We start from the raw sequence: 27,147 nt of genomic DNA, 5'->3' as shown, positions 1-27,147 counted from the left end.
ATACAATTGCTCACCACCCGCTGACTGATGCCCAGCCAATCCCCGAGCCATGGTGCCCCGCGGCCACCTTCCCCCAGTTTATGTACTGGGCATGATGTAATATGGTATGGAATACCCCTTTGGCTCGTTTGGGTCAGCTGTCCTGGCTGTGTCCCCTCCCAACTTCTTGTGCACTCCCAGCCTCTGCTGGCAGGGCAGTGTGAGAAGCTGGAAAGTCCTTGACATAGTATAAACACTGCTTAGCCACAACTAAAACATCAGCGTGTTATCAACATTATTCTCATCCTAAATCGAAAACACAGCACTATACCAGCTACTAGGAAGAAAATTAATTTTATTCCAGCCAAAATCAGGACACTTGGGTTTATATCAAGTTTATGCCAGGCAACATTTTGTCTTTATTGTACAGGAAGAGGAGAAATGTGGTCTATATGGAGGACGTATGTTGACCGTGATTTAAGTGATTCTCTCTGGAAATGACCCCACGCACAGCTTCTTGAATGAGCCACAAAGCAGAAAAGAAGGCAGCAAACAGATAACCAAATAGAAAGTCAGTGTGACATCTGTCTTGCATGTATGCTTATGTTTCGCTTTCTGATCTGTGAGTTTTTCAGGCACAAAATGACTAAATTTCAACAAGTTCAAATCATGCCTTGGATCATCCTGTACAGCAAGTTGTTTACCCACTATTTTACAGGCAAGTAATTTCAATATTGACAGATTGGCTAAAGCCCAAATTTGATATGCTGCTATTAGCATATTTTTACTGTTTCTGTGCTTACAAAGGAACCAGAATGTTCCCTGGCAGTCAAGGCTAATAAGTATGCAAATCATGATCTGTGCTTATAGGCACGCTCTTTTTTGGTACATGAATCAGTATGCCAATTTGGCACTCCCCTTTCTGATCAGAGATAAACAGAGCTGCAGGGATTAGGGTGACAGATAATTTCTCCTGAAAACTGTCTGGGTTTTGAAATATGCAGAATTGTGTTTAATCCCCCTTACTTTGCACGGTGGATTTGCTATAGGAGAAGCTACTGACTGAAGGGCTAGTACACAGGTCTCTGTGCCAGAATATGTGAAACCATGAGGCTTTCTAGTTTCTTAAGGTCACTTTTAAGCTTATGTCTTCAAGGGCTAAGAAACAGCTTTGTTTCTAATGATTTTAGGGACTGGAAGGAGATTTACAGTACTAAGGGATCTGTATGAAACAAGAGCATGTGAAACAAGATCTTAGCACAATCAGTGATCATGGGTAGCACACATTTATTTCTCTAGCTCACACATTCCCTGTCTGTGCATTCTCTTCAGTCACGAGCATCTCAGTATGATGTATGACACTTCCTTAGTAGCTCACATCTCTTGAGTATCCCCTCCAGATTACCCTTCCTTATATTGCTGAGCTTCGTCACACGAACCTGTGTGACTGGAGCATCTCTTTGTCACACAAGGGAAATGACATCACTTTTCCTGTTCCTTCAGTGCTGCTTTTTAACCGTGGGATCACTATTTCCCTCCTTCAAAAGAGTGCATTGGGAGTGGACATCTAAAAACCAGCAAGGCATTTAGACATTACAGCAGTGGAGGTCACTGGAGTGCATAAACAGACAAAATTATACTGGAGGATACTAAAGAAGATCAAAAGGAAAACTTAAGACTCCTTTCATGTTGCAGGTATTCCTTTCTCTCAGCCTCAGCCAGTCCATCACATCTCACTAGGCCTTTGTTATCTGCACTGACTTCTCTCTACTTACAGTAATAGCTGCTGTTTAAGTCCCACAGTATAACTCTTTTATCTCAACTAACACTCCTTTGAGAGCATCAGCAAAAGGGCTGCTAAATGTCATCCCTGTTGAATGTAAACGGGAGTGTCTCCTGTGTTTGAATATCAGTGTGTTTGATCTTGAGTCAGGCCACATAGTCGATGATTTGGGAGCTTCTTTGTGTGTGCTGTTGCTGATAATTCCTTTTATAATTGTTATTGTCTTCTCGCTTGGAGAGCTTGAATGTGCAGCTTGCTTTCTGTTGCCCATTTTTGCCTATAGAAATAAAATGAACTTACTGTGTTCTTTTTTCCTGGCCTTCTTGGGTTAGACGCAAGCCTTCCTCGCCACCTTTGGAAACCCTCTGAACTCACTGGAGAAACTTACCGTGTAGAGCAACCTGGATTGTAATATATGAAGAAAAGCAAAAATTACCAGTGCACAGCAAGCCCTGACGTTGCCTGCGCCCTAGGGGATGCCACCTCAGGAGATGCATCTTTAAAAGCCTGATATATGTTTCCAGCTGCCAGGGTCTTGCTGAACATCTGGCAAGGCCATGTGCCATATCAGGACCATGTAGGACCTCACAGGACCTTAATTGTCTGGTGTGCTTTGTTCAGTTGGTGAAGGTCTAATCTTGGATTTAGAAGTCCTGATCTCAGTTTTCTGCTGTGTGACAGATGTACTGGGGTTAATCATTTAATCTCTGTGGGCTCCATTTCCCTTCTCTACAAGGGGTGCATTTTGTACTTGCTGTGAGAATAGGTAAAGAAATTAAAGCACTCAGATATGACTTAAGGCAAAAAAGGTACCTTATGCTGGAAAATGTTTGAAGGAAAAAAATTAAAACCCAAGAGAAATGGGTTAACGAAGATACAGAAGAGGTCACTGAGATCAACTAAGGAAAAAAGAAGCTTTTGGAAAAACAAAACATGCAAAACAATGCCCACTGCTGCAGAAAAAAATTAATATTTAGAATGGATTCCATCTGTGGAATTGTGGCTTAATATTCAGATTTATCCCATGTCTCGTGTACATGGACTCCCTGTTCAGTCATAATATTAATAAATGGCCTTATAAAGGAGGTTTTCTGCTCATCGTGCTTTTCACAGATGTACACAGGACAATTTACAGTAGACTACCCAGATGTGTCCCAAGACAAAATGATCACGTCTTGGCTGGTCTCAGGATGTTAAGACTTGATAACTTAAGAAGGACATAACTTGACAACGTAGGAAAGACATGGACCTGTTGGAGTAAGTCCAGAGGAAGGCCACAAAGATTATCAGGGGGCTGGAGCACCTCTCCTGTGAGGACAGGCTGAGACAGTTGTGGTTGTTCAGCCTGGAGAAGAGAAGGCTCCAGGGACCCCTTATAGCAGCATTCCAGTACTTGAAGGGGGCCTACAGGAAAGATGGGGAGGGACTTTTTACAAGGGCATGTAGTGATAGGACAAAGGGTAAGAGTTTTAAACTGAAAGAGTGTAGATTTAGATTAGAAGTAAGGAAGAAATTCTTTACTGTGAGGGTGTTGAGGCACAGGAACAGGTTACCCAGAGAAGTTCTGGATACCCCATCCCTCGAGTGTTCAAGGCCAGGTTGGATGGGGCTTTGAGCAAACTGGTCTAGTGGAAGGTGTCCCTGCCCATGGCGGGGGGTGGGAACTAGGTGATCTTTAAGGTCCCTTCCAACCCAAACCATTCAGACAGAAGGTGCCTGGTGGCATGGAGCCCAAATGTGTTCTCGACTACATGTCAACTGCACTTAAAGAGCAGCCTTCAGAACAGCCCTAAGCCAGGAGTCCGTCCTATTCATCCCATTCTCCACCCAGCCATCCCTGTAAGTATGGCTGACTATGACTGCTTGGGCACAATCTGAGCTCTCCAGACACTGTGCTCTCCTCCACTCATGCTTACAGATTTGGCATACAGAGTCTAGTTTTGGGGCCATTTTACCAGACAGTATAGACATATTCTTTGGCTCTAAGTCCTATAGAAATATTTCCAGTGGGCTTCAGCAGGGTCTGGATCAGAATGCTAATCCCTTCCATAGAAGGTTGCATTGCAAGCAGCAAAGAAGAGCACATCTACATCTATACTTTATCACACTTTGTCTTGCAGAGATGATGGGAAGTGTAGAATCTGCACTGCTGGAAGGAAAAAGAAAGAGGGGGTTAGACATCTGTGCTGAGATTTAAAAATGGAGACAACACACTTCCTGAAGACTTCTAACTTACAAAACGTACATCTCTCATGAGGCCATTGGTTTTCCAAGTAGTAATTCAAATCCTGAGGTAAGTGCCAAGGCTTGTGATGAGAAATTGTATTCAATACTTAGGGTGTTGACCACACGGTGAGTAACATTTTGTCAAAGTGGAGCTTCTATTTCTGCCAAAGGTCTAACTGTACTGGACAATACATGGGCTCAATATCCATAGCAAAGTAACTCCTGTGCAAGGTAAAGGCTGAATAAAAAGGTCATGCTCTATTGCCCTGGTTTTACATAGTCTCTCAAACTTTAATTAACATCTAATGGAGATATTCTCAATTTTCCTGGGGGATCTTGCGGTGTCTTCCCAAGGAGAGTAGATAATAGGTAAGAGACATTATTTTATTCGTTACACAGAGAGAGGGAGCAGAGCTATCCAAGAGAAGGATCTAGATTTCCTTTTAATAAAGATGTACCTGACACAGCAGTGAAGCTAAGATAATCTTGTTTCATGGCGATGTGGTAAGATAAGTTTTGCAGGAAAACCATCCTAGCTAGATTTTCCACTTGCTTACATGTTCCTGATGGGAGGAACATGATAGTCCTGCCAGTGCTTCAGAATCAGCATTTGCAAATGCTTCCTGCAGCTATTTTGATTGCTTACGTAATGACCAGTGCTTGGCCTGCCTATTATAATTAAGAATTTAGGAAGAAAAGAGCACAAAAATATATTAAGGTGTATATCTTAAAGCTTGTTTCTCTTTAAAGAATGAATATTGGTTCAGGCCCATGGAAAAATGCCTAACTTTGCATCATGTATCAGGATCTACACTCAAACCGCTGATTTAGCCTCTTAAAAATACTAGCATTGTATGGATGTCAGGAAGACCTCACATAACTGCATGAATAGCTTATGCCAATATGAAGAAAATCATACTCATTCCGCATGGATTTAGAACCATTCATTATTTTAGCCAAAGGGACCATTTTGATGATCTAAACTGACCACCTTCCTAACAAAGCTGAAAGAACCAATTTCATAACCCCTTTTGGAAGTACATCACTGTTGTTTGTATTATGTGTTTGAAAGACATGCAGCTTAAACTTCAATATATTAAATACATTAAGATCTATCATACCTCTAGATAAGTTATTTGAACAGTTAATTAGCCTGACACTTAGTTTTTGTGTCTCACTAGGCGAGTGACCTGGTCCAGTTTCAGTTTCCAACAACTGGTTCCCAACATGCAGTTCCCAAAGGCTGCCTGACATTTCCCCAGGTAGACCTTTGTAAACTGTGATCCAGCGAACTTTTAACTTCAGAGAGGTAAACTAAATATACCTTGGGTCTCTTGGAGGAATTACGTATATTACATTGAGAGATATTTCTAAGTTTTAAGTAATCCTGGAGATCTTTTCTGCCCCCTTTTCAATTTTTCAACTTATTTTGTGAAATGTGGAAAACAGGATGGGCCTAAATATTCCAAAAAGGGCCTCACAAGAGCCATTCACAGAACTGAAGTTGTCTCCTTACTCTTCTATGAAATCCTATTGCTTGCCCATACCAAATCTGTATTTACACTAAGGGCTACAGCATTGCACTTAGAGTACCTCTAAGTGTCTATCACTGCTCCTAAATTGGTGTGAGGCAATATCTACATTCCAGTATATATGACCTGCAGCCTGCAGAGTGAGTAGAAGGCAGGCAGATGCATTGTATTAGCTTTATGGTAGTAGATCCTAGTGATTTTCCTGTTATTGTTGGGTAGCACATGTTATTAATTTTTTGTTGTTGTTGTTTGTTTGTTTGTTTTAAAAATTTTATTTCACAAACATATTTCACAGTCCTTTTCAACCCTTGGTAAGGGAAAAGTTCTCCTCCCTTAAACCAAATCTTTGTGAGGATCATCATTCTCTCCACCATTGTTTTAAGCTGTCTGTGATATGGCAACCCTCATAGGGGTTTTTTGGATGGTCTGCACTCTTCGTCTGGACCAGACTGACATCTCCAGCTCTACAAGCATTTTTTTCAGCCATTCTAATAACTAGAAAAGACTGGTAACTAAGCTATCATTACAGTGTGGCTTGCATGCTGGCTTTTGTCATGGCAACTGTGTAGTTGTGAGCAAAATAGTAACTACATTAAATAAGGAGTCTTTTGGCCCAAAGAAAAAGGTTAATTTTTCACAGTTTGCCTGTAGCAGTAGCTAAGAGTGTTCCCCATCCAAGTCCTGTGTCTGTACACACACTGTGGGATATTGCTATGCAAGGAATTCCTGATTCAGCAAAATATTCCAACACGCGCAGCTTTGAATATGGTTGTGGAAGTATTTGCTGTAGCAACAGAAAAAATATTACTTCATTGAAGCAACAGTTAGCAAAAGCAGGATAAAGGAGGATGAGATGTGTGAAGAGACAAAGTGAAATCAAACAAAAATAAACATTTGCCTGCTTGAATGGGAGCAGACTTCTGTGGACTGATGTATAGATACTGGATTGGGCACCTGCTCCAGGGGAACCATGTGATGAGAGGCAGTAAGTAACAGATCTGAGACCTCTTATGTGACGACTTCCTAAATTTACATACAGAAAATGCCTGCTAGTAGCAGCATATGGTCCCCTGACGCTCTATTGCTCCTCACAGTTGGCAGCTATTGTTGGTTGAACAGCACAGGGCAAAGAAAGGGAAAATGTTCCTTAGAAATGTTACTCCCAAGTGGCTATTGCTTTTAAAAGGTGTTTCTGTTAGTCATACTGAAAGCATGCTTGGGAAAAGCTTTTAGAAAGCATTTTTACAAAGCAAAGAATATCTATGTAAACATGCAGTGCAATTTTAAATCTCAGCTAAGGCTGGAAACAATGCAGAAATGTACCCGATACACTTAAAATGCAGGGAAAATACATCTTTTGGTAACATCCTTTACTTTGCCTGTAAAAGAATCTTCTTCCTTGTCTGTGATATGAGCAGCTGCTACCATTTCATCCTAAGGCTTCTCAAATCTTCTAAGTCCTGGAACATATTTTGTCATATGTCCATAATGACCCACAGCTTAGACAGAAAAAAACAGAGCTGCCTCTAGCCCACTGGCCTTGAAACCATTTTCTGGTGATTCCAATCTCTTATGGCCTTGTTAAATTGCCCAGGCCAAATCATTTGTCAGACATACCCAGGAAAAAATTATTTTATGCTCTTGTCAAGTGTCATCCAGTTCTGACAGCAGCATTCAGTGTTCTGTACTTCTCCAAACCCAAATTGGAAAACAAAGCCACCATCAACTTCAGAGATGGGAAATTACTGTAGTGAATTTTACAAGGGCTAAAATTCACATGTGTTGGCTCATTAGTTCTGTCCAGTCTTTCCTTTCAATGTCCTCTGGATCCAAATATCTAGATCAAGATTTTTTCATGTATTTTGAATAGGGGTCAGCTGCAGAAGGTGGACTTGACTTTTTCCTAATTATGTCTGCATTTGACTGTAAAAGATTTGAAGCTATGCCACTGCTGTTTCTCTTTTCTTTATTTCCTCTTTTTTCCGTTTAGAAAGAGTGTAAATAAATGGGAAAACAACCTAAATACCAGAGTACATTTCTTCCCTCCTCGAAGCACTGGAAATCAGTATGTGCTTTATGGCATGAGAGCAATTAGATTTGAGATAGCTAACCATTGCACTAAATGATATCAATGCTTGTTGAGCAATAAAGCTGCTCTGCTGCCACTGCTCCTTCAGAAGCAGCCTCCAGTTCCTGGTACCAGAACCAGCCACGATCAGGGAACACTAGGGTTCCCAAATGATTTCACATCAGATGTTGTCTAATACTTCATCTGGAAACCTGCTTCCCTCTTCTTTTCCCTTGTTAAGGGTCATGAAACCTTGGAGACTTGTGCACATTCTTATCTTTAAACAATTCTCATCTAATGAAAATGCAAAATGGATAAGGTGAAATATCCGTGTGAGCCTTCCCATGATGAAACTGTAGCCTTGCCACAGTCAGTCTCCCACTGACTCTATTGGACTTAGAACAGCAGCTGGGTGTGTTAAATCATAGGTTTCAAAATATTTTAAATACTTTCTCAAAAGTTCTTTTGCCTGGAAAAAAGAGTCAATGGCAGAAGTAAAACCCAAACCCCAGTGCAACCACACACACCTGCAGCAAATCTCTATTACCCAGCAGCCGGAGCGGGTGCATAGTGCTACACAGCGAGCCGTGCGTAACAGCCTCACTCCATACACCATGTTCCACAGGCACCGCAACTTGCACATACGGCTTTCTAAAAAAAGACCAAGAAGCACATATGAGTGCAAACAAACCAAGTGCACCACTCTTCAGCTGCTGTGTCATGTATTCTTGCCTTCAAATAGTTCTGCCCTGTATTTAGGAAGCATGTCCCAGCTGGTGATCTCCAAGCAACTCCAAAGCACTCATGAATTCAGGACTGCGAAACTCTCTTGGTACACTTAAGTATAATTACTCTGCCGCTGTCTTTTCCTCTTTCTTCCCCAACTAGAGAAACAAAGGAAACAAATTAATCACTTTATTTAAGTTGAACAGCTCTTTTGTCCCTGAATAGTCATCTGGGTTCCTCCTGGCTGAATACTGTGCTGCTTAATTTGGGAAAGAGAAACAGATGCAGGTGTGAAATTGTTTGTATCAAAACTTGATAAAGGAGACAGAGACAAAACCTACTGGCCCTCAATTTGCTAGTCTGAAATTGTTGTTAGAGTAAGTTATCCATCCAATGGGACTTTTCTGCTGTGCATTGGCAGTACTATGCTCGGCAGTGTTTTATATCACCTTTCACAAATCCACCATGTTAACCCAATCCAGAAAAAATTTGGGCTTTTTTGGTAGGTTGGTATCTCTTTCCTAAACTCATGATGATGAAAAGAAGTTTACGTGTATGGCTTAAAGAAAGGAAAGAAATGGTACTGTTGAATTGTCTGTGGTTTATCACCATTTCCAAAGCAGGACCTCTCTTTCTCCCAATGCCATCTCCACCTTCCTAATCAGTGCTGGAAGTGGTGCAAAGGGAAGCTGGGCTTTTGCCTGTAATGAGTTGATAACATTGACATAGAAGTTGATGATGGTTTTGGTGGTTTTGGGGGATTTTTTCCTCCTCAAATCTGTAAGACTTTATTAATATTTTCCCCACAAATGTCTAACCGACAGGTAACATTTTTCTACTAAAAGTGTTCCCCTGGAAGAGCTATGCCTTTTCACAGATTTTAATGGATTATGCATTCACCTTGATCAACTTCCCCATTCCTCCCTCAAAATCCATTACAAAACAGGGGAAAAAATGTTCCCAGATAATTTGCAGGAGCGCATTATACTTGCTCAGTGCTGCCTAACAATTAGTGTCACTTGGCATGTTACTGTCTTTTTCCTTCTAGAAGCAAATTCAATAGCTGTTTCAACAGAACGGGGGTGGTTTTGGCAGCTATGTGACCCAGATACAAGCCTCAGTTTGAGTATATTTTCAGCATTGCTATCTTGGCTTATCTCGAGGTTGGGAATCTGAAGCTCTCTGTAAGCATCCAGCTGCAGTGGAGTTAGGCAGCTGGAGTCCTGGCTGCTTGCTTAGGGTAAAACGTTAAGGGCCAAGCTGCATAGAAAATGCCCTTGGCAACTGCTCAATGGAGGGAGGAGAGGAGAGAAGGCAGTAATAGTGGGTAAAACAGATCCTGGAAATAAGGAAGAAAAGGCTTTGCTATACCTGAGCTGGGGAGATGCTTGTATTACAGGGGCAGGGTTATCTGAATAAAAGAGTTTCCTTTTGGTTTCCAGCTTTGCTTTGGGATCCGTCTCAGCTCAGCAGAGTGCAGGGCAAACAGGCATAGCGTAAAGCTGCTTTCTGTTCTCAGTCCCAGACCAGGGAGCTCTGCAAAACCTAGAATGGATTAAGAGGGGTGTTAACAGGGGGATTCACACCATCCTGCTTTCATCACCTCTTAGTCTGGGGAATGACAGCGTCCTGTCAGAAGGTGATTTAGAGCAGGGCTGGGTGCTGCCCTGAATGTCTGTGCTCTGCTGTGCCCACAAAGGACTCCACAGGAACACAAGCCAGCAAGTCAAGTGCCTCTAATGGGACAGCGTGTTCATTTTCCTGCCTCCAACTGCTGCCTCTGCCAAGGATGTGCCAGCGTGCTACACAGCCTGCCTTATCCTCTCCCTGGCTTGCTGATTATACTGAATTTTGTAGGCTGGCAGAAAGGTGGCTGTGCCAGCTTGTTGTCACCTAAGAAAGCTCCTGTGTTGTGGGGAGTCTTTGACAGCTTCATTTGGGCAGCTTTGTTCACTGTGCCATATTAGCAGCACAAATGGGTGGAAACTGGACCAGCTATCCAACCTCCAACATATGATCTGGGATAAGCCAGTTACAGTAACATTTCCCCTGCATTTTGTGACCACCACGGGAGGTGGGGGTTGGCATGGCTCAGCATCACCTGCATGTTCCTTATTGTGCTGCGGATTCTGTCCAGCAAAGCTGAGGAGGAAACCTAGCAGGTGACAACAGTGCAAACAGATTGACAGGATGACTGTGGAGCTGGAAAACATGCCAGGTATTTCCAAAGCCAAATGTCTGCACTTAAACACATCAGTCACAGTGACTGGACCAAGAAAGCCGTTTGGCCACTGGCTGGTTGTTCTCAAACACTGTTCTTCCTGTCCTTCTCTGGGTTACTTCGGGCAACCTTTACCATGATCACAGAGGCTCTGTATGAAGCATGCACAGAGCTGAAGAGAGCAATGCAAGTATTTACTATCTAACATACACAACTGATAGCTAATAATGAACTGCTCTAGGTGAAGCATTCATATGGTCACCACCATATAGCACCCATGGGGAAAGGTGGTCTCGCACTAGCCTCAGCTTTCCTGCTGGCCAACATGCCACAGGGGTCCCACAGGAGCACTCAGCACCTTGAGCCTGTTCTTTGGCTCTCTGTTATGCTTTGGTTTTGTCCTGTCTAGTGTGGGTTGCTCCCTCCCCATGTTTCTGACAGTCTTTGGTAGTGAACGTGCTTGAGCAGGAGTGTGGACATCCAGCCCTTAGTGTGGACTGGAGACCCAAAACTGTAGGGCACAGCAGACTGATGACCTTGTTTTTTGTCCACCATTGTAGACACTTACTGGGCTACAGGGGCACATGCCTTTTAGTTGCCTTGCAGGTCCCAGCCAGAGCATTTCCTATATTTGTTTGCTGCCTTTTGGAGCAGTCTGCCACAAACAATAACCCAAAAAACACTTCTGTGAACATTTGACCTAGCTAGTCTTTGAGTGACCCCAAATAATCCCCATAAGCCACAGTGGACTGTATAGATTTCTTTGCTGGCCGTTCTGAGCACTGGTCCTGGTAGGAAAGACCAACCTGTATGCTTGTGTTCATGGTCTTTTCTGATGGAGTATTGTAAGGTGAGAGCAGTCTTCTGTGGCTAAATTCCTGCCAGCTGCTCCACTATGTCAGGCAATACAGTTTGCTGGCATTCAAGAGTAGAAAAGTGTTTAGTATTGACAACAACGTAAGCATATGTCTTTGCTGGCCTGAAAGTTCCCTTCTAGCTCAGTGACTCAAGATCCCCAAGGAAGATCACAAGACTGGGCAATGGGGTTTAACTCTGGAGTCAGGGGAGTCAGTGGTAGGGCACAGGGAATGGATGGTTGTAAGGTATGTGGGAGACTTTAGGACCTGAGGGCTGTGTAGGGTAGTTGCACCTCTTCTTCCTCCCTCCTCTACCCATCTTCAATCACCAGGCAAAGAGTAGCAACCGCTCCAAGACAAATGAGAGGTACGTGGATGGGATACATATGTGAGTATGAGGACTTGCAATATAGTGTATCTTATCCAGCATGGGCCTTAAACAGGAAAGCCCTACCTGAGAGATGGCTTAATTTAGGTGTGTGTTGCCTCTGAATGGTGTATTGCCAGGTACACTTTTACAGGAAAGTGGTGGAGTTTTGATCCATCAGTAACTAACAGAGCTGGCTCCAGTCTTTTAAAACTTTCATCGCCTTGATTACTGCAGTGCACAGGGGGTGAGGAGTTTGCCAGTTAGGAAACATGGATATCATGCAAGCCATAAAGAATTATTTGTATTTATTCATATCCCCTACCTGATGACTTCAAACCACAGAATGAATGGATGGAGTTTCCAAAATCCTTAGGCAGAATTTACTGTGCTTATCTTCTTACTTTTTCTTGTTTAAGCAAATGGGGAGAAACAAGCCATAAAGTATCCAGTTCTGCTGCACTTATTTTACGTGTTGAAGAATTGTTTAATTCCAGAAATGTAGGATTTTTTAAAGAGAACATGGTCCAATCAGTTCAAAGATAAAACTTATGCATATATATGCGTACTGGGCACACTTTCCAGCTGCAGGTTCTCATTAGATTTCCCCAGCCCTGTGGCACCAACCTCTACGCTCTCCCTCTTCTCCATCTGTGTTAAGCACATGAATAGATTTCTTCACTTAAAGTGAAGAATGCTTAAGATGCTTAAAGTGAAGCATATCCTTCAGGGTTTTGCTGGACAAAGGCCAAAGATGTGCAGTGTTGCTCCTGTCTTATCACATACATGAGCCATCCACTAATAAACAAATAAAACAAGTTCTGTCATGTGCTAATGGCATTTTTCCCCAAATTCGCTAGCCTACGTGTTCTTCAGTGCAGATGTTTTTGAATGCAAACAAGGAGAAAACAGCATTAAAGCGGTCAACATTTTGGTTTTCATTTCATTCCAAAGTTACAATTTTAAGAATGATTTCCCCTTAAATCTTGCATCTGTGTGTGCCTTGGCACCTAAAATGGCACCATTTGTGGAGCCCTGAAAGGAGCAGAAGTGCTGACACATACAGCTTCACTCCAGCTATGGGAAAGTGCTGTTATAATTAACTCCAGGGATTCTCTTCATTGCCGGTAAAATTATGATGTATTTTCCCCCTGTAACCTGAAAAATAGCTCCAGGGTTGAATTTTTGTCCCAACCCTTACTTTTCATTTCACATGCATTAAAAAATAAATACTTTTTTTTGAACTTTGATCCTCTGCCAAAACTTGTATAAGCAGCAGTTCATGAAATAATATGTTTCGCCTAATTTATGCAAAGAATGGAAAAGCATTTGCACTAACACTAAAGAGGGCTGTGCCCTGTCTGCAGCAGCCACGTAAACACATTAGCGGAGATCTGCGCTCTTATAACACAGCTATAGCACCTAACAGCTCTACTGGTCTAAAAACAATGGCTCTGCCACTCTGAGAAAACCTGATGGACAAACTATTTCTTTTACATTACTGTTATGTTTTCCAAAGCACTTTAGAAGTCAATGATACACAAGCCTTGGCTAATGCTGAGAAAAGCTGCTGAAAATCTATACAGATTGTATGTTGAATAACCCTTTTTTCCAAGCATGCCTCCCAGGCTGCCTGTGTCAGGCGCATCCTGCGCTACAAAAGATCACTAATATTAGCTCCTGCCCCCAGTTAAAAATGATCAGCTGTGAAGCTAGACAAAAGACTGTGTCCATGTTGAGGGGGAGGGATGGCTGTGCAATCAACAGGGACCTGGAATGGAAGGGTACAGGCTCTTTAGGAAGCAGAGGCAGGGGAGACGAGGAGGGGGTGTTGCCCACTATGTCAATGACCAGCTGGAGTGCATGGAGTGCTGCCTGGGGATGGACGAAGAACTGACCGAGAACCTATGGGTCAGGATGAAAGGGAGGGCAGGGACAGGTGCCATTGTAGTAGGGGTCTGCTGCAGGCCACCCAACCAGGAAGACCGAGCGGATGAGGCCCTCTATAGACAGCTCACGTTCACAAGCCCTGGTCCTCCTGGGGGACTTCAACCACCCCGATATCTGTTGGAGGGACAACGCAGCAGGGCATAAGCTATCCAGGAGGTTCCTGGAATGTGTTGATGACAACTTCTTTCTCCAAGTGGTAGAGGAGACAACAAGGAGAGGTGCTATGCTGGACCTTGTCCTCACCAACAAGGAGGGGCTGGTGGGGAATGCAAACCTCAAGGGCAGCCTTGGCTGCAGTGACGATGAAATGGTGGAGTTCCATATCCTTAGGGCAACAAACAGGGCACAGAGCAAGCTTGCTACCATGGACTTCAGGAGAGCAGACTTCGGCTTCTTCAGGGACCTGCTTGATAGAGTACCATGGGATAAAGCCCTGGACAGAAGAGAGGCCCAAGCTTTGGATAAAGCCATCAGCTACCAGGAGCTGCCCATGGCCATCGATCATGCCTCTGAGAGCATGCAGGGCTCCCTCGAAGGCTGTCCCAATGGACGCCGCATTGGACCATTCAAGTCTAGCAACAACAGGGTTGCAACATGACAGCCATAACACAACAGATGTCCAAAATGCAGGGGACTGACCAGGTTAGCCAGCTCCTTTGTGAAATGGCTCTTCATACTATTTATTCCTCTCCAGCAGCAGCTCTAACAACTTTCTTCTGGTGCTTAAACAGATAGGTAATAAAACGAAGATCAACTGAAAATGACCGCTACGGTCCCAATGAGCTGAAAAGCCTCCATTAATGCATAGTATTTGAACATACCCCTTCCCCATCCCTAAAACATTTGTGATTGCACTGAGTGTCACAGCATCTTGGGTGTGTGCAGGTGTCTCTAGCAGGCTCAGCATCTGAGCAGTGTTTCTCATGAGCAGATACAAGCTGTTTGCTTGAGCATATTTCACTGCATGAGAAAGCACAGGGTTGCATAAAATATCTGCGGAGTGTCTCTGGCTAAGTCACTGATAACCTGTGTTTCAGCCCTTTCCTCCTGCTGTTTGGAGCACGTCTGCTGTGTGCGCTGTAAATAAGGAGCCTTCTTATGCACAGAGAACAAGGGGTCTGATGAATGGCAAAGAAATATAATTTGCAGGGAAGTATCCTGAGAAACTGCACTGGAATCTTTTTTCCCATAAATAATGAGCCTTTTAACCTGACATTGAACATCCAAGTCTTGTGCTAAAGCATGTTACAGTGAAATTTCTCACTGTGTTACCTTGGTGGACTTCACACAGCACAGGCAATCCAGGCTCGTAATGGTTTTGGATGGAAATGCAGAACTGAAACACTGAAGAGCCCCCCTTTGCTGAAATCTGTTGTTCAGGAAAGGGCCAGAAAAGCTTGGGCTAAAGCAGAGGCCCTGTGGGACTTTCTACCCTGGGCCTGCTGTTTGTCAGAATTCGTGGCAATACCCTGGGTGCATGAACTGCCCAGATCTCACGCCCGCCCAAGCCCTTTCCTCCACTTTTTATTAATCTTCTTTTGTAAGGCTCTTCCCAGTTATTAGCTTAGCTCTGGCTTCTCATTAATTGCCACTTAAGAACCGGACTGGTGGGTTGGACAATCAATAGCCTAATAAGTGAATGAACCTTTCACCTCTGGGTTGGAAAATCAGACCCAACACACAGCAGTAGTCTAGGAAAGCCATTAGAAGCAGATGGCTTACTGGCAGTGAGCTGAAATGCAGCGGGTACCCTCATTCCCCTCCTTTCTGCAAAAGGCACCATTTCACCAGCTACCATGTCCCCTGTGCTCCCATGACCACAGAGGAGCAGACAGGTCCAGGCAATGAAACGGCTCCTCAGCCCTCCTAGGCTCCATGGCACCAGGTTGCCCAACGCTGGGGGGTGACACCAGTTTGTTCTTGTCCTGTGCTTGAGACAAACGCCACGAGTCCTGTGAGCGTTTGCTGGCCAGACAGACTGACCTGGGCTCGTGCCCAGCACTGACTGTACTCGAAGTAGATGGATGGGGTCAAGGTCTTGCTTGCCTGCCCGGCCACCTTGGACAAATTAAAAAATATTTGCCTGACGCACTCATATTCAGACCAAAGCCTTATTTCTTATGAAGGTTAAATTACATTCTAGCTTGGCATTACTTATTCTCTATGACCCAAATTAATGTCTGTTTTAATTATCTGTGTCAGACTGAGTGCAGAGAAAATTCAGCACTGGTGGAAGATGTTGGATTCACAGCAGTGGAAATGGAGACCCCCTACCCCACACAACAGCTGTTTCAAGGACTGCTGCAAAGCCACGCACCCCTCATCTGCCCCTAGCTGGGGCCGGTGACCCTGCTTGTGCCACCTCCAGGAGCCGGTTCATGCACGAACTGTCTATCTGTGGACGCTGCCAACGATGTCTTGCAATTTAATTCTTGCACCTACAATGCTGAACGCGTGGGGATGCAGTGAAAAATTCAGTCATCGTCTCAAAGTCCAATTCATATTTAAAATGCATTTCCATTCTGCCCTCTGCACTCCACACAGCTAACTGCAGGTGGCTGCAGGAAACCTGCACCTGTATTTCACAGGGAACTGCTCCCCTCTGTATTCAGGTCTGCTCACTGAAGAGATGCAAAAACAGCCCAGAAAGGTCCTGGTAAGCCACACTTTTTCAGTGTGTGGGCAACTCTGCGCAGACAGGAATCAAACTGGTAGATTCCTAAGTACCCTCTTTACCCCTCTGCCTGAGTTAGTGGCCTTGCAGCAGAAAAAATGCAGGTATTTGCGTCAATTCGCAGAGCAGTGTATTAGAGCAAATCTGTTATCACCAGTGTCCTAAGCTGATACTGTGGACAGTGACGAGTATGGAGGGGTTAAGATGAGGACATCCGTTTCATTCTATTTCTGGTACAAGGACAATAACTGCCAGTCAAGGGGGAGGGCAGACAGTTCAGCATGGTGGCATCTCTAAACACTGCAGCTAAATCTGACTGGGCTTATGAGTCAGACGTCTTCCTAGCATGGCATCAGACAAACATCTGAACTGCAGCCTACAAAGAGTCCTTTCTTTCTATTTTAAGAGCTGTGTGAACAGAACTGGAATACTGCAGCTATTTTCCATTATGATTTATCTCTCCACACACTTAGAGTCCACCCTGATCATGCAACAAAATCCCAGGCTTGGAAAAGTCCTCTTCTCATGATCAGTGAATTCTGATCCCATGCATCTGATTTGGGTGAGAAATCCCAAAGCAAGGAAAAAAGAAAAGAGAACAGAAGTCGGTGGTGCAGGCAGAGAGAGAAAAAAAAGAGAAGACAGGTGGAGAAATCAATGCAGGAGAAGATATGCCCAAATTGATGATTGAAAAGGAAAGAAGGTGTCAAGAAGTGCAATCACAGATGGAAGGAAATTTGGAAAGAAAACAAGATTGGCTAGTTGAGCCATCTGAAAATGTACAGGGTGTCATACAGCCCTATAAAAGAGGTCAGGAACAAATGACAATATGACTTCAAAAAAGCTCATGGTAATCTTTAGATCAGTTGGACCTGACATGGCCCAGCCTCAATGGCAGGGTGCCTCTGGCCCCAAAGAGAAAGGAGCTCCAGGTTAGACCCCAAACTCTCTTTGGTGAAACCTCCCTCCCAGGGCGGTGGCTCTGCTCCCTCAGTGTCAAATGCCTCCTGGCTCCACCAGAAATTCAACCAAACTGCAGGAAAGGTCTTCCCCACCGGCAGTCTGCCTGACTCCAGAGCTTCTCCTCTGATTCTGTTACAGAAACAAGCCTTTTCCTCAGGCCAGGCTAAAAAATGACAGGTATCTCTCTTCCTAACCTCTGAATTTTATAGAGTGGCTTAAGAAGTTCAGAGTCTCTAATGCTGTTTCCTGAGGCAGGGCATTTAATTCTGCAGTACAATAGTCTTTTGAAGAAGCTAGTCTGTTGAAAAATGACCCATTCTGCTCTGAAGGCAGGAAATAAAACTTCAGGTGTCAAATCATGGTACTTACATTCTCTGAAACCAGACAGCACATTTCAAAAGATTCACAATAAAGTCCAGCAAATAACTTTTCCTCAGAATTTGCCCATAATTGACTGAATTCCAGCAGAGAAAAGAGATAATGAGAGGCTGCTCATCTCTTGGCCCAGGCCAGCAGCAATGCTGTAGGCTGTATCTAGCAAGCAAATCGCACCAGCCCTGTCCCTCCAGGGCTGGATGTTAAGTGTTAAATTCTTGCAGCTCTGCTACCACTGGAGCACGCCCATGGGGCCTTGTTCCAAGTTTTTGCAGTGTGTCATTTGCCCCCAAGAGAGTATTTCTTGTTTATGTTTCAGAGAAAAAGTTACTTTTTTTTCCCTCCCAATCAATTCACTAACATAAACGTCCTCAGTGCAGAATTTCTAATATCGACAATACTGTACATCTTTACCTCTCCAGGGTATTGCTCTCTTCTTTGCAATAAAATAGGTCTGCCGCGGTGGGAAAATTCTCAACCTTAACTTATACACAGCAGCTCTCTTTTTTCTTGGGAAGCGGTAGAGAAATACACTAGCAACTGTTCCCATTCTCTGTATTTATTTTATTATTTACACAAATGTGAATAATCAGCATCTATCTTAAATCACCATAAACTTCCTGACTGGCTTGCTTTGTCTTTTCTCTAGGCAGCCAGCCCAGCTGGTTCCCATAGGTACTAGCAAAATAAAACCCTGAGAGAGAGATCTAACATTTGATTCTTGCAAGCAAAAGCTTCTAGAATTACAGCACGATAAAGCATCAAACAGCGCCTGGCAATGTTCCTTTCTTCTGCTGCATCAGCCCAACCCCTCCCTGATCTGCATTCCCGACAGCGGGAAGGAACCTCACTGAAATATTGACCAAAATAAAAACCATTCCCATCAATATGTACTGTTACCATGAGCTATAATTTTGTTCATTCATTATTACGCACAGTGACAGCCTAAGCCCAGTGTCAGTGAAGGGCTGTGGTGGCAGTCTTCAAGGCTGGTCTGTCCCTTTCCACAGGGTTTCTGTACTCAGGCAGCATGTAAAGAGAGGGCCACATCAGCTGGAAGAGCTCCACTGACAGTAATGGCACTGCATCGATTTTGACTCACTCAGCTCCTAGTTCCTAATGCTCAAAGGGATGTTGTTGACATCTGTACTGCATATCGGGGGCTGCCTTTGCTTCCCTCTTCAGGTCATACTTAGAGACAATATTTGTCCTTAATTCAGAAATGGTGCACAAGCCTCTGAAATGCACTCACCTGGCTTGTCTTGGAGGGTGAAGGATTGCTCTAAGGGGAAGAACCAGAATGTGACCGGTGTTGTAGAGCCCATCACCTTCACACTTCTTTTGTATGTGATAGAGAAAAACTCTGGCCTGGGATGGTACTTCCTGGTAGAATAAGGTATTTGAGGTATTAGTTGTTCATCTCAGGGATCAACTGGCCTTTGAGAGAAAAGACTGACCGTGGACCAAACTACATACCGTCTGCTTCTGCCCCTCTCGGTTTGCCTCCTGAGCCAGCCTGAATGCAGTGCCCAAGAAATGATTGACACCAAGCCTGGATAGGAAACAGAAAATGGGATCCAGAATAGCCTGCTGCCACGTCTGACATCCAGGGAGTGCTGCGCCACGCTCTGCGGGCTGTGTCAGCTCCAGATGAGTAGCTACGCCTTAGTGAAACAGCAACCTTTCACCCGCGTCCCTTGATGAAAGAGATGAATATCAATAAATGCAAGGAGTAGCAGCCCCTCAGACTTCTGGCTGGAGCCTGACAAGCCACTAAGTGCCAATTTCAGTCTCCTTTTGGCCTTTGCCAGATGGGAGGAACTGAGCATGTTAAGACACCGAAGAAGAAGGGCGTACCATGCTCCATGTCGTACACACTGGGAGAGAGGTGGAGGTTTGACTTCACCTGGATCCAGGAGAGGAGGTTGCAGTGAGGAGGAGAATTACTTGAGGACTGCTGTGGGTTTTATTTATCTGGCCAACACCACCAGGTAGCTGCAGACTGAGTCACTGTGTGCATGGAAGAGCATATAAAAAGTTGGAGGTTATTGCTGATGGGAGTCTTTGGGATAAAAATATTGGAGGAAAGAAAGGAGGGGCAGAGCTACGTGTCTTTGTGCAGTGAACACAGACTAGCAAAACTGAATGACCCAGACTAGCCTGGCAGGCTGCTGCACTTCAGCTCAAGCTCCACAGGACCAGGAAACCAGAATGATGCAGCTCAGGTGGTGTGAAGAAGGATGCTGACGTCTGCTGGGAGACTCTTCTGTTGTGGGGTGGGGTGGTCTCCCAGCAGATTTAGCTCACGGCAGAGCACGCACTGCAGACTGCCGTACTATGGTTCCCTCCAACCTGTGTATAATTTCTACCTTCAACCATTTTAAAGCCAGGAACCAGTGAGAAGAACCCTCCTGGCTTCTGTCCTACTTTCTTACGCTTCTGTTTTGACAATGTTAATATTCTGAATGTTCTGGATGTTTTCCACAGCCTTTGTTTGGCCAGAATGTGCCATTAGTTACCTTTGCTACTATCTTAATGAAATGGGGTTTTGCCGTTCATTTTAAAGTGTGAAGGGCAAATGCAGGAAGAAAGAAATACAAATGGAAGAAGAAAAGGGCAATCATGTGCTTATGAATAGGAGTTCTGATGTTTTACAAGTACTGTTAGAGACATGTATAATGCAATTTATTTCACTGAATACAAATAACTATGCTTTTGAGTACAAAACAAGTGAAGTTAAAGCAAGGCTGTGGGTGCTGCAGATGGAGCACTGCGCTGGGAGTCGGGAGACTTGTCTTTCCTCTGCAGGGCTGCCACTGGCCTGCTGCATGAGCTCAGCCATGTCCCTTACAGCCCAGAGCTGCAATGGCGTTTGAGCGTTGCTGTGCTGAGCCCTGCAAGGCGAAAATGACATGATGTTCTCGCAGATGAGTCCTGATGGTTTAGCAGAGGCAGATCCTCACTCTCAGCATCTGTCCCCCGCCTCTGCCAGTGGTCTGTGTCTCTGGCAGGGGTGATGGAGATTGCACTGCCGATGAAGCTCCAAACAGAGGTAACTGAGATGTGGATGCACATCCCAACCTACCCTCCCAGCTTTGGGACCAGCATAGTCAGCAGCCAGGGGAAGCAAGTGACAGAAGCTGGTAACATCTCAGATGGCTGCAACTTCTTTTGCAAGAGCTCATCTATGAAAACCATAAGCAGGGCCGTCAAAAGTGATAGACAGAGCCAAACTCCCTCACCACCCTGCAGCACGCAGGCCCCTGAGGACCAGGGTTTGAAAGGCATTTAAGATCCTAATAAAGGAATTTAGCTACTCCCAAAGTATCTTTCTCAAAATGCTCCTGAAACCAGATGAAGCTGTAAATCATATAAAATTTAAGCAGCATGAGGTATTACAAGGCCTAAGCACCTTTCAAAAGATGACATCCGTTCATTCATCTGTGCTGCATATGCTGTCAGAGTAAGCGTTGCGATGCCACAAGCACAGCTCACCCTGATGGTGCCCTGATCCCATTTGTGCACTGCTATAATAGCAAGTTATATAGCATTATCCTGGGAGTATGGAGGGTTTTTTTGGTGCAGGACACTGGGAAGACACTTAAGGCTTTTCAAGCTGTGTCATAGACCAATATTTTTCTTCTCACAGTCATTGAGCCATTTGGGAAAAAGCTTTGCCACTCACCTTCTAGAATGCAGATGTCTGATCATCTATTTAATTTACAAGCCTGTTTATCATAAACTTATTTTTCAACAAGCAAAGGAGCAAAATCGTTAGATGTTTCAATAATCACCTCACTAGAGAAAAAAACAAAAGTAGCACAAAGGCTTTCTCTGTGATTGAAGAACAAAGATGTAAAAAAATAAGGTTGATAGTTCTTGAAGAGTTGAGGCAATCTCCAGGAGTCTAATTAGCAGAGAAATATGCCCTTTCATTGACTTCTCAGTCAGAAGAAATGCAAAAAGAAGATATGTCTATTCAAGATCACAAATGGGAAAGAAGTAAAGTTATGCACATATTCCTTGGAGCATTCTGGATTGCATGGTTCTTCAAGACTTTACCAAATCTGCATATTTTTGGCCTTTAGCAAGATAAATTATGAGATGGTGAAAATTGTACATTCTATCCTGAAGTAAAATATCTACTATGTCTCTTAAGAGTGACTTAATTTTACAACTAAAACGAAGACTGCAGGTTCAATCAGCACAGACAGATTTTGCAGCTGGAACCAATGCTGAAAGAATATTTACATTTTTCATCTGATTGTGGAAAATACCTAGAAAAGCTGCTCTTTGATAACAGCATCAGGTTTCAGCACAAACCATGACACAGCGATAAAAATTCCTCCTTATTAGTTTTTTTGCCACACAGCACACAATGAGTACTTTACAATTCCAACAAGCTGTGCAGAATTAATATGATGATAAAGCTTTATTTGTTCAAGGAACAGGCACAGGACTGAGGGCCCAGAATTGGCAAATTTGACTTCCGTGGTTAATTGTATCATCACTTTGTGTTATCACAGCAATTTGAAGGCACTAATTGGTTCAAACAATATGACTGTTATATAGGTAAATACGGCTTTCCCCATGATCTGCTTTTGCTACCCAGACTGCACACCTGTGCGTGCATGTTTTAACCTGGTCCAAGTTTTGAATGCCCCCGAAAAGAGCAGCTGCCCGTCTCCGTCCCCGCTTGCTCGTTCCCAGCTGCTCTCTCGGGTGGATGCAAAGGTCGGTGCAGCTGCATGGTGGGAGCAGAGCCAGAGGAAACCTCGCTGTCCCTGTCTGCGTGCTCCCTGGTGCACCCTGAGAGATGGGGCCGGCAGACCAGGCATGAGGATCCCACCACCCACTCCCTGCAGCACCCCTGTTTCTGCAGCCCTGACTGGCAGAGATGGGGAAGGTGCTGGACGGCCAATGCTTTAAGCAGCACGGTTCGTCCCTGCTGCGCTGGGGTGCAGCCAGGGCCACCCAGGGACCCAGCGAAGCACCAAGCCTGTGTGGGCTTGCAGCTTGCACAGGCTGTGAGCAGGAAGGGTTTATTTTCAAGGTCAGTGGAGACCTCAGGCTCTGGATGCAGCCCAGGAACAGGCTCGCTGTGGGCACACGTGCGTTTGTGTGCTTGCTGTTGTTTCTGGTACCCTGCAGCACGTGCACTTTTGCTACCTCCCAGCAGCGGGCAATATCGACTTCAGCAAACTTGGAAATGAAACAGAAATTACTCTTGGATAAATTATTCAAATATTTCTTTCTATTTAAAGGGACTTTGTGGACTTCTCAGTTAAATAAAACATGAAAGTGGCATGATAAAGCATGTAAGCATCCTTACCCAAGCTGGGCGGGAACAAGGGAACACGGCTGAGTTTAACATCCTCCCCTTGCTTACGGTTAGAGGCCAGACACCAAATCCCATACTCTTGCCCCAGGCAAAATGTTGTTTTATCTTTTTTCCTGAGTAAAGGCAGCATGACAAGGGTCTTTTGAGGAATATCAGCATCCTCCTGCTAGCTGTTGATTTGGGGCTTAGTGTGTTGTAAAATATTTCAAACACTGATAAAGGTATCGGTGTGCACCAAGATGGCAGTGGTGGGGCACTTCGAACAACCCCAGGCCCTGCCCAGCCACAGTTTGGAGCTCCAAACTGGGAGACATCCCATGCTCAAATGCTACCTGGAACTGTATTTTGGAGAGAAAAGAAATTAAAAGCATGAACTTGAGCTGTGCCATTTTCTCAAAGCCAGGGAAGGGACTTCAGACTATTTTATTTCCTGTTATAGAAATAGCCATCGCCTTTTCACCAATCAACTCCTCACACGCAAAAGGGGAATAAGAGTGTTTCTTCATTCCACTTTCAGCTGTGAGCAGGAAGGCCACCTTATCTGATCTCTTACTATGTGAAGATCCAGCATCTTGTACACCACCCAATTTCTCTTACAGCTGGTAGACATTTCTGCAATTTTATCAGCAATATATTTAATTCCACACATCCCAGTTCTCACAAATGTGGCTGGCCTGGCTCTGGTTCATTCTTTGTACAAAAGCATTAGCTAAACTGCTGGTCGTTTTCTTTCACATCCTATTTACTATTCTCTCTCAGTAACTCTCTAAGCAGAATGTGTTGGTTGGTTTGGGTTTTTTTTTTCCGGAGGAATTTATATCAACACCCCACCCTCCCATAAATATTGTTGTGATCTGTGATTAAGAGCATATGTCTCAGTCTGGTACATCCAATACTATTGCAGAGTTATGTCCTAATTGTTCTTTTGCAGTAGAGCAGAGAATAGGATTTTAAATATGAGCTTTGTTTCATAGGTCATGGGGTGAACTTGGTTAGCAAACCTGGGTAAACAAAATTAGTTGTTATTTTGTTATGATTTGGAATGAGACAGATTTATTTATTTATCTCTTACTGGACAAGTCTTTTATCTCCTGGAATGTGTGGCTACTTGGATCAATGCTGTATATCTGCTCTTTTGCATAACTAAAACTGAGCCCTTCCTCCTTAGACACATTAAGAAAAGCAGATATTCTTACGTGGCATTATGCTGGAGCTTTATGTTCCTCAACCTTTCCCCATCCAAGCATTTTAAAAGCTGCAGGTTGGATCTCAGTATTACTTCTAAAAATCAGAACTGACAAATTTCTAATAAAAATGCAATGGACGTTAAATCTCTCCCTTGGAGATGAAACTACAAAGTCTCAGAGTCTGTGGCATCAGGAATTCATACGGGAGAAGGATTTGCAAAGGTCTGAGAGCCGTCACCTGCCATAGCTGAGACAGCCAGGGAGAAGGAAGACAGCATCTCCTGAGGCCACAGACCTGTCCCTGCCTAGGAGCGTGGCAATTTCTGTCCGATTTTGCACTGAGGGCCACACTCTGAGAGGCTTTTAAAAGACACACAAAATCCAAACACCAGATTTCTGGGTATACCATAATTAGTGTGCCCTTACCCATCCAGTTCCTTCCTCTGTAATTGGCTGCGCTCCTCCTGGCTAATTAATTTGCCCTACAGCCAGTTTCATCCATTGCTATGGTCAGTTTTGTGTTGTTGCACCCACTGGCTTTGTGCAGAAGGGGCAAGGAACCAACCCTAGATGTGAAACCGCAGTGTTTGCTCCCCCTTTTGGATGTTTCTCCTCTGCTCTTGGCACAAAACTGAATTTTAATTTGGAGCACCTCAGTCTGGAGGCCTAAATCCATATATATAGTTGATGGAGATGGGCATTTTTTGCTGAAAGTTGCGCTAGGGCCCCGACAATTGCCCAGAGCTGTGCGCCTCTCCCATAAGGCTGCTGCATATCTCAGCTCTTCAAATGGAGAGAGCAGCCGGGAGCACAGCTGTATTCCAGAACAACTAAAGGCTCTAAGATCATGGTAGTAAGTCTCATGTTTTCTGCAGCAAGAGGGTTAAAGGATGCAATGGAAAGCACTTCCCAGGGGCCAGAGGGACTTGGCTGAGTGCAAGCCTGGAAGGAAGGATGTGGTGGGCAGAGAGAGAGAGACGGGGCTATAAATCCTCCTTATTTCTGCTCTGCTTTACTGAGTGTCTTTGTACTTTCTCTATTTCAGAAGCCAAGCATTTCGTTTATGTTCAGTAAAACCTGGCTTTCCTGAGCTGAAAAGCCTTATCTCATCCTGAGTCCCCACGTAAGGGAAGGTCTGGGCATGTTCACTGTGACACCCCTGCCCGTTTGGGGTCCTGTCATGCGCACAGACCCCAGCCACCCCAGCATCCACTTTCCAGAGAGAAAGGCCTTGATTTTGCAGCTCCTGTGCCTGTGTCAGGCTGAGCCAAACCTCCCTGCATGGGGGTGAATCTCCCTGCATGCAGGAGACCACAGCCATAACGGGGGCTTTACTTGAGGGAGGACGGCGGGAGCAAACTTTAACTGGATGATGACCGTGCAAAGTCAACAGTAGGCATGGTGGTCCTGGGGTACGAACGCTTCAGCTGAAAAGTTCCCGGAGCCAGGCAGCCATGCTGGCAGTTTGCATGCCCCTTACAGGAGAAAATGTAGGGATGTCGGGGAAATGGGCAGCTGTCAGTGACAAGTGTGTGAGTTGGAGAAAAAGACAAGCAGGACCTTCATGATCCCCAGCCAAGATGCAGGATGGAGCCACCTGCCCTTTCTTCACAGGTAGCTGAAATAAAATTGGAAAAATCTACTTTCAGAAGACTCAGGGAGACAGGAGAAGTACTGTGGTTACTGCTGTGGCTGCGCAGCTTCGCCTCTCTGAAGGCAGCAGCAGAGCTGCTTGCTCTTTTCACGTGGCAACAATGGAGGGAAGGAGCATGGCCATCTCCTTGGTGATTTATCCCTCATGTACAACTTACAGGTTAGAATGTATGTCCAGGTGCCAATGAAAAGGAATAATGCAATTACTCCTGTCTTAGCTGCGAGCACAATGAATCTACCTGTTGTTCTCACAGGGGGCATCTAATTAAGCAAGGCAGGGACTAGGGAAGGAAGGAAGTAGCATCAAATATACACATCAGAAACCTATATATAACGTTGAGGAGATTATTGCGTGGCTGTTGAGAGCCTTGCAGGCTCATTAAGCTCTTACCTCTCTGCTTCTTGCCAAAGTCCTTTTGAATCCCCCTCCCCGTGGCAGCAATCATCCCAGGCTCTCTGAGGAAACATTTGAACTCCACTTGATTGCAGCCTGGTACTGGTTCAGCCCACTCTGCCCCCCCACCACACCCTGTGGAAAGAGGTCGTGTGAAATCAGAGAGAGAAAAGCAAGCCAAGGTGCTGCAAATGAATTTGGCGTCATCTGTCAGCTCCGCTTTGATGCGCCTGTGTTTCCTTTTCTCTTCTGTTCAAAGCCTTTCTGGAGTCTGCCAGCCGTGCCACACAGTAGCAGTGTTTTGCTGTTAACCAGGACCATGCACCCTATAAACAAAGAGCTTTGTATCAGGACCTTCAAAAAAACCCAGAAATCCCCCAAACTCTCACATTAAGGCTTGCAGCATTTGGCCCTGGGAAGAAAACAACTGCACTCAAAACACTGTCCATAGACTGTTGTCGCTGTAAAGGGTAATATATGTCTGTGTCTTAATTTTTTTTCAGACACTCATAACTCAGCAGTGGGAGCTTATTTTTCATAGACCTTGCCCAAGTAGGGTGTCAAGCTTATTTTATTACATTTCTGAGGACGAGAATGTGTAAATAAAAGAAGGGAAAAATATGCCACTGTTGAGGCCATTTGGCCTTTTGGGTTTTAAATAACTATTAGAGTGGTATCTGAAATTTTCTGCTGAGTACATCCAGCATTTTTTTCACCAGGGCCCCCTAAGAGTTCTTACCGCATCCAGTTTTGTCAGGCAGGGAGGCACAAGAAAAATCTCTGCTCTACCATATGTATTTCAGGAAACCTGAATGAAAAATAAAACAGAAAAGAAGGGAAATTCACAGTGA

The 27,147-nt window shown here is 44.4% G+C and overlaps 1 long non-coding RNA gene across 1 annotated transcript; it reads right to left on the bottom strand.

Moving 5' to 3' along the window:
• Window positions 1–268: 268 nt before the first annotated feature.
• On the bottom strand, window positions 269–26,413 carry LOC115338623. The gene is made up of 3 exons (XR_003922456.2): window positions 26,294–26,413; window positions 2,063–3,911; window positions 269–1,546 (listed from the first exon to the last, which is right to left on the bottom strand). It is a non-coding gene; the product is annotated as an uncharacterized LOC115338623 (long non-coding RNA).
• Between the last annotated feature and the right edge of the window lie 734 nt (window positions 26,414–27,147).

This window comes from Aquila chrysaetos, chromosome 2 (genome assembly GCF_900496995.4).
Source record: "Aquila chrysaetos chrysaetos chromosome 2, bAquChr1.4, whole genome shotgun sequence".
Classification (NCBI taxonomy): domain Eukaryota; kingdom Metazoa; phylum Chordata; class Aves; order Accipitriformes; family Accipitridae; genus Aquila; species Aquila chrysaetos.
The sequence above is the reverse complement of the archived record's forward strand: the minus strand, read 5'-3'. Positions and strand labels throughout refer to the sequence as shown.